The sequence below is a fragment of the Motacilla alba genome, chromosome 1A (assembly GCF_015832195.1).
Source record: "Motacilla alba alba isolate MOTALB_02 chromosome 1A, Motacilla_alba_V1.0_pri, whole genome shotgun sequence".
Classification (NCBI taxonomy): domain Eukaryota; kingdom Metazoa; phylum Chordata; class Aves; order Passeriformes; family Motacillidae; genus Motacilla; species Motacilla alba.
The window spans coordinates 3,593,784-3,606,128 of record NC_052031.1 but is presented as its reverse complement, the minus strand read 5'-3'; the positions used below and the strand labels follow the sequence as shown (position 1 = coordinate 3,606,128).

Below are 12,345 nucleotides of genomic sequence, written 5' to 3'. Positions count from 1 at the left end.
CCGACATACGGAGATGCTCCATGAACTGAAATGATTGTAAATATTTTGGCATTTACATCACGGCCACAACTGAATGCTGACTTGTCCTGATGCCCTGGAACCTCCCCAGACACACAACCTCCACTGCCCTGCACATTTTGCAGTCCAAAGGGTGAGGAAATCTCTCTTGTCATCTGTTTAGCGGGCGAAGTGGGGACCTCACAAGAATATACCAAAGCCAGGACTGCAGAAGGGTTAAGAAATTGAAGTTTTAGATACATAATGAAAACACCTAAGGTTATTAGACTAGTATGAAAAAGCACAAATAACCCTTTGAATCTTTAATAATTGACTTCTACAAGGACTCCATCCCCTCTCCCGAAAGTCTTTGGTACTGGCTGCTGCCAGAGATGTTACTGGAATGGGCACATCTCAGGTCTGAGACTCTGCTGATGCCCTAGGATACAACTCACTTTAACATTCCAGGAACAAGCCTGCTACTGAAGCAGAGTTTGGACAGCATTCCCAAAGCCACAGAGCCTATCAGGCCTGTGGACAGCTCCTCATTAAAAGAAGCAACAAGGAACAAAACCCCAACCTCTTTTCCAGGGGGTGAATGACACCAGCATGAGACTGACAACTTTCAGGATGAGGTCACCTCCGTTTCCCTTCAGAAATGTAGCTGGCAAGTACCATTAACAATAATTAAAAAGTCCTTTCACAAAGGGACACTACACTTTTATTATCTCTGCTGAAGCCTAATCAAAAGCATCACAATGGGCTTGTTGATTTTTTTTTTAAACCAAGACACGATAAAAGACAGAAAGAAAACTGGCAATTAAGAACAGAAACCCTATTTTCTTAGGTGCCATGGTACTTAGGCTCAAAATACATATTGTCCCCCTGCTTCCCAAAAAGAAACTCAGTACTTACTAGATAGCCATGGGAAAACATAACCAAAAATTTTAGTGTACCAAAATAAGAAGCTTAATGGATAAATAAAAGTACTTGTGACACTGAAAGTTATATGGAAAGTGCAAGCAACAAGCTGTAATCACAGTCATGAAAACTTCCTGGCGTTGGATCCCATCATTTTCTTCAGCACAGAGTTCCAGCTGCAGTAAGTTCCTTTGCATCTCAATTTACTATTAAAAAATATAATTACAAGAGAGCCAAACCCCATCCATGGATTCTGCTGCAGATCTACAACGCAATAACAACTTTATAAATCATTTTAAATGTTTTTGTTTTTGCTGTGCCCATTGAAGGCCTCACTGCTCATTACCAGGGAAGGTATTTTGCTATTGGTGTGTCCCCCCATACGCAGGCAGAACTGCCAGGTCAGATCTACCAGCAGAACTTTAGGGCGCAGATTAAACCCTGGCAACCAGCTTTCACCCAGAAACTTGAGTGCTTAAATCACTTCTAGAAGTGTGATTACTTTTGAAAGATTTAGTGTTACAACCCCAAAATGACCCTGCTGCTGTGCAGAACACGCTGCACTCCTGCGTGATCCCAGTGGCATCGGGCACACGGATGCCCCTCTCCCAGGAGCGTGGGTGGATAATTCCAAGATTGAGCCAATTTTAGGACAGAAGGGTAAGCCCGGGGACTGAGGAATGAGAGGGTTAAGAGGGAAGCAGGCAGAGTGGAGGGTGAGCCACGCAGCAGGAAGCCCACCTGCCCCCGGAGCGTGCCCGCTGGGCGAGGAGCGGTGCCAGCCCACAGCCCAGAATAGCAGCAGGGCCAGCGGAAGGGAAGGAAATGTATGGTCTTAGGCAAGAGGTCACCCCAGTCTGAACACACCAGCACTGGAAGTGTGGTTTTGCAAGGGCCTGACTCCACAAATCCCCGCTGGTACCAAGGGTCATGACTCGAGAGGCCAAGGACCAAGGATGCTGTGACACGATCCGGTCACTCTGTCACTTCACAGACAAGTGTAAACAGGGAAGTCACGTGGCATCCATCCGCAGTGTCATGTAGTGACTTCCTGAGTGCCACCCAGGCTCAGAACATCGCCTGCAACATCTCTTAGCCCACACAGTGTCTGCAGAAAATGGGAACCTTTAAGCACCTCCTATTACCGGCACCCATCCCCGCCATCCTGCGTGACTCAGGAATCCGCCTCTGGATGCCAGCGTGCGTTTCCCGCTTCCTTTCCCTGCAGTGCACACAAACGGAGCTGAGTGCTGACACAGTAAGTAGATTGACTGCAGTATTTTGCTTTTTGGACCGAGTCCCAAATTCAGTCTGATCTGGTTCTCAGATAGGAGGCTGTACATTGTCACAGCGTTTGTAAGAGCGGTTGCTACACTGATTCCACGAGATAGGCGAGGCTGTGCATCTGCATATCAGAAAACCAGATCGTGCACGCTGCAGATGCATCAAATTTTCTCAGAATAATAAAGTGGAGAGACACTGAAAACAGCATGGAAATCAGTTGATGGGCTTCTTCCAAACACGCTGGTATAAATACAGGTCAAATTTGCACCGAGTGTTCAAATTCGCATCGTTGCGTTTTTAAAGCCTTTTGAAAAGCAAATATTTTATAACAGTTGAGACAACAAGCCTGGGCGACAGCAGATTTGGACTGGTTTGTCCTATTACTGCAACACTGACTGTGGATCATGGCACAGAAAAACTCATCTTTCAATCAACTGCTCAAGTAACAGGTGAAATTTTCCCAGTGCTCAGCATCCAGAAGATGTCACCACAAGCTGGAATTAAGCACACAGAGTGCTTCCTGCTGCCTGGCACACTGGAAATCACGCCTTCCAAAGGATGGTTATACACTGAAAATGGAGATGTATTAACCAGTCCTTATCACTAAACATATCTGAAGTACACAAGCAACTCAGAAGCTCCTTTCCTACATACTATAATCCTAACAGATCCCTGCACCTTTTCTTTGGCACGATTTTATTAAGTTTACTCAGGAAAGAACGCAGCCTTGCTCATCCACATGGCACGACCATTATCTTTGAACAGCTGTACCATTTTGAGACAATTTTTCACAGGAATTCTCATGCTATGATACCACTAGGATTTGAATTACATGTATTTTAGACCCAAACCTTAAAGCTTCCAGGCATCTCCTGAAGGACTGGAGGAAGAAGGTCCTCAGACTCCTCACTTTGTCTTAGTTGCTCACCATTTCTTCTGGTACATGAACCATAACATTTTAAGCAGACAAACTGCCTCTCACAAATGTATTGGTTCTACCAGACTGACTAAGACAGACAAACAGTGAAAACTTGTTTCTGGCAGTAAATAACAAGCTGCTTTGAACTATTTTTCAGCTCAGAACTGCAAATTAACAACTCCATGCACAGTCTCCATCACAAAGCACTGTAAGATGTAAAAAGGGTGCTATGAATTTTAATGCAAAAGTGTGTGACGTAGCTTCCAGATGGGAAGCATTAGAAAAAATGTTATTACACACACATATTTTTAATATTAGGCAAATGAGACATCTTGCATGCAGCCACGTTCTTGGGGCAGCTATCACAACTGAAATGCGTGGTTGATCGTAGGGAATTTAAAAAAAAATTATTCAGACAAAACCACAAAATCACAAGGGATGGATGATGTATTTTTTTACCACCCTCCTTGCCCTACCCCTTTGCAGCAATTTAAATGGTTTCAACATGTTAAAAAAAACCAAAACAATTAAAAAAAAAAATTCATCTTGTTTCTTGAAGCTGTCTGGGTGTTTTCCTACAGACACTATCTCAGCATTACGCAGCCACTACAGCCTTGAACTGCTGCTTTCTGGTTTGCTGAGATCAAGTGAGTGGTGGTTCCCCTCACCTTCCCTTGAGCAACAAACAGAAAAAGTCAGGGTAATGAAAGCATTAGAAGACAGAACGTCCAGTAATAAAATCTATGTTACAGCAGCAGGAAACAAATTTAAGATAGTATGTAGGGCCTTCAGGGAGGCATTGAAACAGCCTTCACTCACCTAAAGGAGCTCTAAGAGAGCTGGAGAGGGAATTTGGACAGGGACATGGAGTGACAGGACACAGGGAATGGCTTCCCACTGGCAGAGGGCAGGGTTAGATTTGATATCAGGGAGAAATTCTTCACTGTAAGGGCAGTGAGGCACTGGAACAGGTTGCCCAGAGAAGATGCCCCATGCCTGAAGTGTTCAAGGACAGGTTGCATGGGGCTTGGAACAACCTGGGGAGTGGGAAGGTGTCCTTGCCCATGGCAGGAGGTTGGAAAAAATGATCTTTGAGGTCCCTTCCAATCCAAGCCATGTCAGTGTGGTGGTTAAACTATGAGCTGAAAGGCTCAGAACTCTCTGGGGCAGAATGAAGTGAAACAAGCCAAGCCAAAGGGTTTTATTTCTCATCAATGCACCTTTGATCATGTTGTTCATAACTTTCACTGCAGCAGCTACAACATACTGACCCCTTATGTAACCCAAGCCTTGGAAAAGTCAGTGACTTTCACTCCTGTAGCAGCTTTCTGCACCTGCCTCTACAGGTAATAAAGGATTAGATGGATCAGAACTGCTGTGTTTATGAAACTTTGTTCTTTTCTGCTCAGCAAGCAGCTCGTTTATTCTTAAAATGAAAGGAGGGGCTGTGTTGGGAAGAAAAAAAAAAAAAGGGGGAAAGAAAAACAACATAATGAAAAGGAAGAACACACCCATATGGAAAAAAAAATGGCCAAAGACAAAGCAGGCTTATTGCAAATGCTGTGCAACCCTGTCACTGACAAAACCAAACTATGAATTAGCCAGAAGGGAACTTCAAGGTTCTCGTTCCTGTGTGCACTCAGAATCTGTCCACACTTCCAGAGAGGTCTCACGCTGCTCTTAGGATTGTTGTGATAAGTTTTAATATCAAGCAGAACAATGAACAAACTTCCAGTTAGTCCTGCCACTGTAAATATTTCAACTGTGTCCCTGCAGACCCACAGGTGGCAACTGGGAGCAGAGTTTTTTGACAAAGCAGTTCAGTTCCTGCAGCTCCCAAAGCACGTGTGAACACCACCAGGATCTTTGCTTAGGTAAGGAATGCAAATGTGAGGGTTTGACAGATCTACAACCCAACAGGCTTGTATTAAACATAGCCCACGTTCCTCTGGATTTTATTCTGCACAGTTACTACAGCATTTCAACATTGGCAAGCAATTTGGGCTGTTTTAATGGTAAGAAACATCTGCTTAAGTACAGCAAATTGTTTCTGGATTTGTCTAGGATTAAAAAAATGAGTAAACACTGACTACTGTACAAGCTGTCTTGGCTGCAGCTCCAAGCTTTATAGGAAATGTACTTCGCAACAGGTGACCATGTTCAAGATGAGGAAGATTCCACTGAAATGGTCCAAAGTCTGGAGCACGTCTGCCATAAGGAAAGGCCAGAGAATTGGGGTTGACCAGCCTGGAGAATGCTTCAGGGAGACCTTAGAGATCCTTCCAGTGACTAAAGGGGCTTCAAGAGAGCTGGAGAGGGACTTGGGGCAAGAGGGAATGACTTCACACTGCCAGAGGGCAGGATTAGATTTGGTATTAGGGAGAAATTCTTTATTTTGAGGGTGGTGAGGCATCTTATCTGGCTACTGATGAAAACCTGCAGGGACTGGTGTTTTCAAAACACTGCACATGAAGTTATTCCTTAGTAAATACCCTTCTGGCAGCTAAGACAAGCCCTGTCACTTCCTGCAGTCACTCACCTCTATCTGGGCTTCAAAAGGACTTGCTCTATTACAGCAAGTATTGAGAATGTACTGTGTACAACTTAATATGACTTAACAGGGCAGCAGAGACCTTACCTTGGACAACAGCTTGATTGCACCTGACTACAGAGAGGTCACAGCTAGGGCTGTAACTCTGCCATAGTAATTAATAAAAACAGGTACAGATTAATCACAGTGAGCTACCTCCAACCTTACAGCACTTGTAGTTAAATATCCTAATAAGAACCTCATCAGGCAGGGTCTGGTAATGATTTAAAGTTACTTTACTTTTCCATCTCCTTCATTAAAATTAAAGGAATTTCAAGTTTGGGAGCTGTCTTTACGCTGAGGCATTGCAGGTTTGTAATTCCAGCATATCCTTCACCTTCACACCTTTTATTACAGGTAACTCCCTCCCCCTGAAACTCTCAGGTCATTTCAGCTCCTGGGAATGAATGCCCACTACAAGCTGCAATAAACCATATGGATTAGAAGTTTCTGTCTGTGACTTCATTAGAGCCAAAAAAACCTGCAAATGCATAATTATGGTCTGACATCCTTCTGCAGGAACAGCAGCAGCATGCAACCAGCTGACCAGGGTAAGGATTACTGTTTTATGCCCAGACACAGTAAAGTTCAGGCAGAGTAAATCATGTGCCAGGGGAAGCAGCAGAGGTCAGCAGGGTCTGTGTGCTGCCCTGTACACCTCACACTCCCTGTGGCAGCTCTCCATCCCCTCTGCCTGTCTCCAGGAGGGTGGCTGCTCCCAGTCTTCCAGGTATCCTCACAGAGCCAGCCCATAACGCTACTCCAACTTTTTGCTACCTCCCTCCCCATGCACTCACCCCCTCCCACCTCCTCTCTCACTTGCCAGTCTCGCTACCCACCCACTCACCCTTTCCCTTACTCACTCCTAACCCACCCATTTTCATGTTCCTCATTCATCTCCCTGTTCAGTCACACAACCTGAGCCTCAAACACCTCCAATACACTCAGGGAGAGGAACTTTGCCTCCCAAGACCCACCTGCTTGCACCTCTCTCATCAACATCCCCATGACCTGCATCCAGCTTCCCAGAGCCTGAGGGAAGGCACCTTACTGCTCTGTGCTCCCCATGTCCATGAGGCTCCATAAAATCCATCTCCACCCACATCACTGCTCATCTTTCCAGCTATCCCTTCTGGATGAGCCAAACACTTTCTCTGGACAGAGTGAGGATGGATGGATGGATGGATGGATGGATGGATGGATGGATGGATGGATGGATGGATGGATGGATGGATGGAATAAGGACTGGGCAGTGCTGGCCATGCCTCTGCCACATCCATGCGTGCTGTGCCTCCAGCAAGCACCCAAAACACCCCAACCCTGCAAAAACCCCATTCCTGGAGGCCTCCAACACAACCCTCTCAACCTCTGGGATACTCTGGAAAGAAAACCAGAGGTAATGCTTCAGGAACACGCAGAGGACTGGGGTAAAGGTGCTGGATCATGTCCAGAGGGCAGCTCAGAAGGGCCTGGCTCAAGCCAGCGTGGCTGTGCGCCAGCTCACACCAACCACCCACCCCTTCATTGTCTCATGGGGTGACTGCAAAAAAACAGAGTCCATGTGTCCTTTTTATGGTCAACTGAACTATAAAAAACTGCATTTTTTTTTTAAGGGGGGGATATGGAGCTAGCTCTTAGTGGTCAAGACAAAGGAAAACTTTCGAGACAACGCTCCCTGGGCACCCGAAGCTTCTGGTAGTGAAGAGCAAGCCCTGAGGAAGAAACAACAAACAGGCAAACCCCAAATCCCACAGAAACAAGCAAAACTATAAAAAGAACAATAGCTATGAAGAATTTGAATGGAAAGCTGGGATGGGGGGTTGGGGAAGACTCCAGTAACTAAAATGCAACTTCCACTAATTCTGTCACTAATAGAAAACTAGTTTTTTTGGCTTCCCTGCAATGCCCTCTGCAGACTTGTCTGCACACACAGCTTCCTTACAGCTTCAATGCCACAATGGAGTTAAAAATCACTTAAATTTTATCTCCTCCATACAAAAACATTTTCATTTCCAATTCAAATTGGCCTTTTCAGGTAATTTTCAACAATTTCTCAAATGACACCAGAACAGACCACTCTTATACTAAAATAAAATATGCATCTGAGAAATTACATGATTAGCAGTTCCATTTAAAATCTATCTCCAATCAGTAGAATTTTCCCAAATCCTGAAAAACTGAACATGCAGCACTTAAGATAAGTGATACATTTAATATTCAAAAGCACATAATACTATTCCACTCATATTTACAGGCTGTTAACACCAGAGCGAATTACTGAAAGATGAGAACGTAGACTTGATATATGAAATATTATGAAGTAAAGAAATGGAAAAATTTAGGGCACATATTAGGCAAAGAAAAATCTTGCCATCAAACTTTGTGGGAAAGATTCCAGAGGATCAAAGTGGAAGGCCCAGTTCTTAAAGCATCCCTAGCCATAAAGTGCAGGGGAAAAAAAAAAAAAAACCCAACCAAACCCACAACCACCCAAAACCACGCAGCAGGAAACATGTACTGGCAAGACGACGGCCCGGATGATCTAATGCACTTTCCATCTCTAACATCTCTGATTCTGTAATTCCATAGGAGCTCTTAGCACAGGGCTGGCCAACTTCTGCAGCAACTCAGATTGGTGTGTGATAATCACAGTGCTCAATTAAAAGAAGGTCCTTGGAGCTGGGTGTTGCAGCTACTTCCCATCAAAGCTGTGCCAGTAGGGATGTGACTGGCAAGGGCTTAGTAATGACAGGGTTGTGGGGAACTCTCCTAAACAGGCACAACAGAATTTATGTCATTAAAGAGACAATCGTCATCTTCCTTGCAAAACGCCCGGGGTCAGCTTTTGACAGTGGATTTGATAACACAGAGCTCAACTGTGTCAACATTTACGTATGCAAATAACTTCGCTCCTACGCGCGAGCGAGCCTCAGAGCGCCTGGATCTATATTATACAGCATTTTTAAGTATTTAACTCTTGATTTGTGCGCTGAGAAAATCTTCCCTCAGGGTAAAATACCAGCTTGTTTCTCAGATCATGCGCTTTGTTTGCTATTTTCAAGTCGTTAGGTAAGCACACACGCAGGAAGAAGACGGCGCAGAAGAACGCACGGCGTGAGCGCACCTCTGGTGTTTTAAAGGAGGTTGTGGGAGAAAAATGGATTATTGCAACAGCAGTAAGAATCAGTCAGGAAAATTGACAGAAAAATGCAGAAGAAGAGAAAAAACTCGAAAGAAGTAGAATAGAAAGCAGAGGCAGGTAGAAAGATAATCCTTCCCAACTGTGCTGTGCCTGCTGGAAGCCGACTGCCCAAACTCCTGCTGCCCCAAAACCTCCTGCAGAGAGAGGGGTTCAGGGGTATTTTGCTTTTTTTCCCCCCCCCGGCCAATGTAAATTCTATCCTGACTCTGATTACAACAGGAGGAGATTCATGGAATAACAAACAAAGGGAAGTTTTTTGAAAAGTATGAACAGAGGAACAATTTGCGATGCTGTTTGAAAAAAATGCCAGTTTGCTAAATGTCATCAGACTTATCAGGCTCTATAAAGTTTAATTCTATATATTTATATGTAACAGTAAGATTTAAGGTTCAGATTGGATATTGGGAAAAAATTCTTGGCTGTGAGGGTGGGGAGGCCCTGGCACAGGGTGCCCAGAGAAGCTGTGGCTGCCCCTGGATCCCTGGAAGTGCCCAAGACCAGGCTGGATGGGGCTTGGAGCAACCTGGGATATAGTGGAAGGTGTCCCTGCCCATGGAAAGGGGGCTGGAATTAGATATCTTTAAGGTTCCTCCCAATCCAAACTATCCTTTGATTCTATGATCAATAATCAGAAATTTTAGCAAGGGATGGACTCCTCTGAGGCACTACACAGTATCATCATAGGTACTTTTCTTTTTCTTAGGTACTTCTGCTCCCAACAGATGCTGAAGTTAAATGCAGACACCTAAAATCCAGATGCTAAAGGAACACAGGAAAGAGTGTTCAACAGACTGCTTGTTTTGGAGAAAAAGGTTAAATTAGCTCTTCCTTGAGCTCCACTGTGATGAACAGACAGGGAAGGTGAGGTTTCCTGTACATGCTGATGAACTTCATGCAGCTGTCACTTCAAGTGACAGTGTCACCTTCTCCTTTGCTTCTGGCCATGAATTCCTCCCACATCCCCATCAGCACCAGCAGCCCTGCAGTCATGTCATGGGATGGAGCAGCTCTGATTTCCCAAGAGAAAAGAAATAGAGAAGAAAAATCACTTTTTTAAACCAGCTCAGCAAATTGAGTTGTTCAGTTTGGATCACTCCAAGGCCACTTGGACATCAGGGATGGCAATGGAAGGAGCTGATCTTGAAGCCACATGGGAAACCTGCAGAGCAGGTACCCTCTGCTCACACTGAAACACCAAGGCAAAACAACATCCAACAACCACTGCAACCCAAAGACATGTCCACAGAAGACAATACTGCCACCTTGAAAGAGTATCCCACTGGTTAAGAGCTCACCTGGGAGGCTGGGCACTTCTCCCAGGGCTGGGCATTTCCCCCCCTGCAGATCCCACCTCCTGCAAAGTCCCTGAACCAGCAGGCTTCAAGCAGAGATTGGGCTGAGGCTGCTTTCTGCCCTCCTGCTGGAGTTGGGCCAGCTCACAGAGGAATTCAAAACTCACAAAGCCATAAAGAGAAAGCCCTGGAGGGCAAATATGACTCCATGAGAAAGAGACTCCCAGGAGGAGGGGCAGAGCCCTATATTCTGGTCCCTTCTCCAGGAACTGCTCATGCCTACTGCACTGAAGATTAGATAAAACGTATACACAGCTCCCTTTATACTAAAGCTTCAAAAATACATCCTATGAACTATGTAAACACACCTAAGAGCCAGTGAGAGCTCTGCCCTAACAGGAGAACAGCATATTCCTACCTGTATTCTTGGAAATATTTTTATACTTGGTGGATAAAAGTAAATCAAAGAGCAAAGCTGAGATCTTCCCAGGTATGACTCACTTCTGCCAACCTCATGTTTTGGCAATAAAACTGCATGTACACTCTCACCTGAGCCTGTAATAACAGGTCATGTGGGGAATTTCTGTAGCCACTTGGGTTCTTAAAGGTACAATTCAGGTGCCCAAACTTTGGTGAGAAGTGAAAACTGCCTGTTAGTGTCCATTTGCTGCACCAGGGAACACCTGCACTCCCAGCAGGACACAACAGCACTGCCCAGAGGCGTCCCAGTTTGGCAGCAGAAATAAATCTGATTCTGGATGCCCCATCCCTGGAAATGTTCCAGGGCACACTGGATAGGGCTTGGAGCAACCTGATCCAGTGGAAAGTATCCCTGCCCGTGGCAGGGTGATGGAATTGGATGTTCTTTAGGGTCCCTTCCCACCCAAACCATTCTGTGATTTTATCAAGCGAGAAGGAAGCGATGGGATGAGACAGCAGAGATCATCACACACAATTCTACCCTGAAAATGCACTGATAGAAGTGGCTTCCATTCATACCTCATGCTGTTGGAAAACATGTCTTTTTATTTGCCTCAATTACCTCTTCTTTTTATAGATGTTGGTGTTACCCTTCAAGCAGAGTGATGGAAGAGGAAGACTCCTCACTCCTCTTTTCCAGGTCCAATTTTGAGCTCACCATTTCCTACACAAACTTTAGCTGCAAACTCTGGATAGCTACGGGCCATAAAAAAGCCTCGAAAATTTACAAAACAAACAACAGCCTGTGAACTTCCACGTGGGAATCCCTCAGACATCAGTAAAAATCAACACTATCAAAACACAACCCAGACTAAAACATCAAGCACTTGGTACAAGACATCACACCACACACTAATGCATCCAGTTTTGGACTGTGAAGTGTTTTCCTTACATGCAATTTTACGGCTTGTGTTTCAAAAGATACTATTTATGATGAAGGCAGGTTTTTTGGTTAATTTTTGTTAGTTTGCCTGTTTGCTTTTTTTTAAAATCCAGACGTTCATTAACTACTGCAATGAACAATACTCTGCTTCAGAGACAGTGCTGTTCCACCTGCCTCCATGTGCTGCCTTTTTTTTTTTCAACTCAAGATAACAACCAAAGGCATGGAAAAACATCACCATTGCAACATATAATTTAGATTTGTTCAATAATATCAGGTGACATTTTCAAAGCTGCCACTAAAAGGAGATACTGCATGCATGACCAACTCAGCATATTCTATGATTCTGTGACTCTATGTAAAAAAAAAAAAAATCAGGTTTCAAAATATGTTTTATTCAATTTTTTGGGTGAAAACCATCCCTGTGCACTGCATCAGTGGTAAAAGCCAGCTTCCCAAACCAGGTGATTTTCAAGAGCAGCATTTTCCCTGTCCAACAGGTGGATACACAGCAGTGAACTCAAGATCTAAGATTCCTTCTCCTCAAACAGGGCCTGCTTGGGATTTTTCAGTAAATGGACCTGTTCCACTGTGATCCTGAGGAAATTTGATCTGCTGCTTCAATACGGGTTTAACAGTTAACAATTTAGCGGCAATAAAAATCTGCAACTTCCTTTCTTTTCATCTGAAGTGATAAGAAAACAATGATTTTTTTTTTCTTTTGGAAAAAAAAAATCCCTCCTGAGAACATTCTGATAAGGTTACGGTTAAATAAAT

At 44.4% G+C, this 12,345-nt stretch overlaps 1 long non-coding RNA gene across 10 annotated transcripts in view; it reads right to left on the bottom strand.

Moving 5' to 3' along the window:
* The window catches only part of LOC119708566, a 119,252-nt gene that overhangs the window by 16,376 nt on the left and 90,531 nt on the right, over nt 1–12,345 (bottom strand). The gene's annotated exons all lie outside the window — the stretch shown is intronic.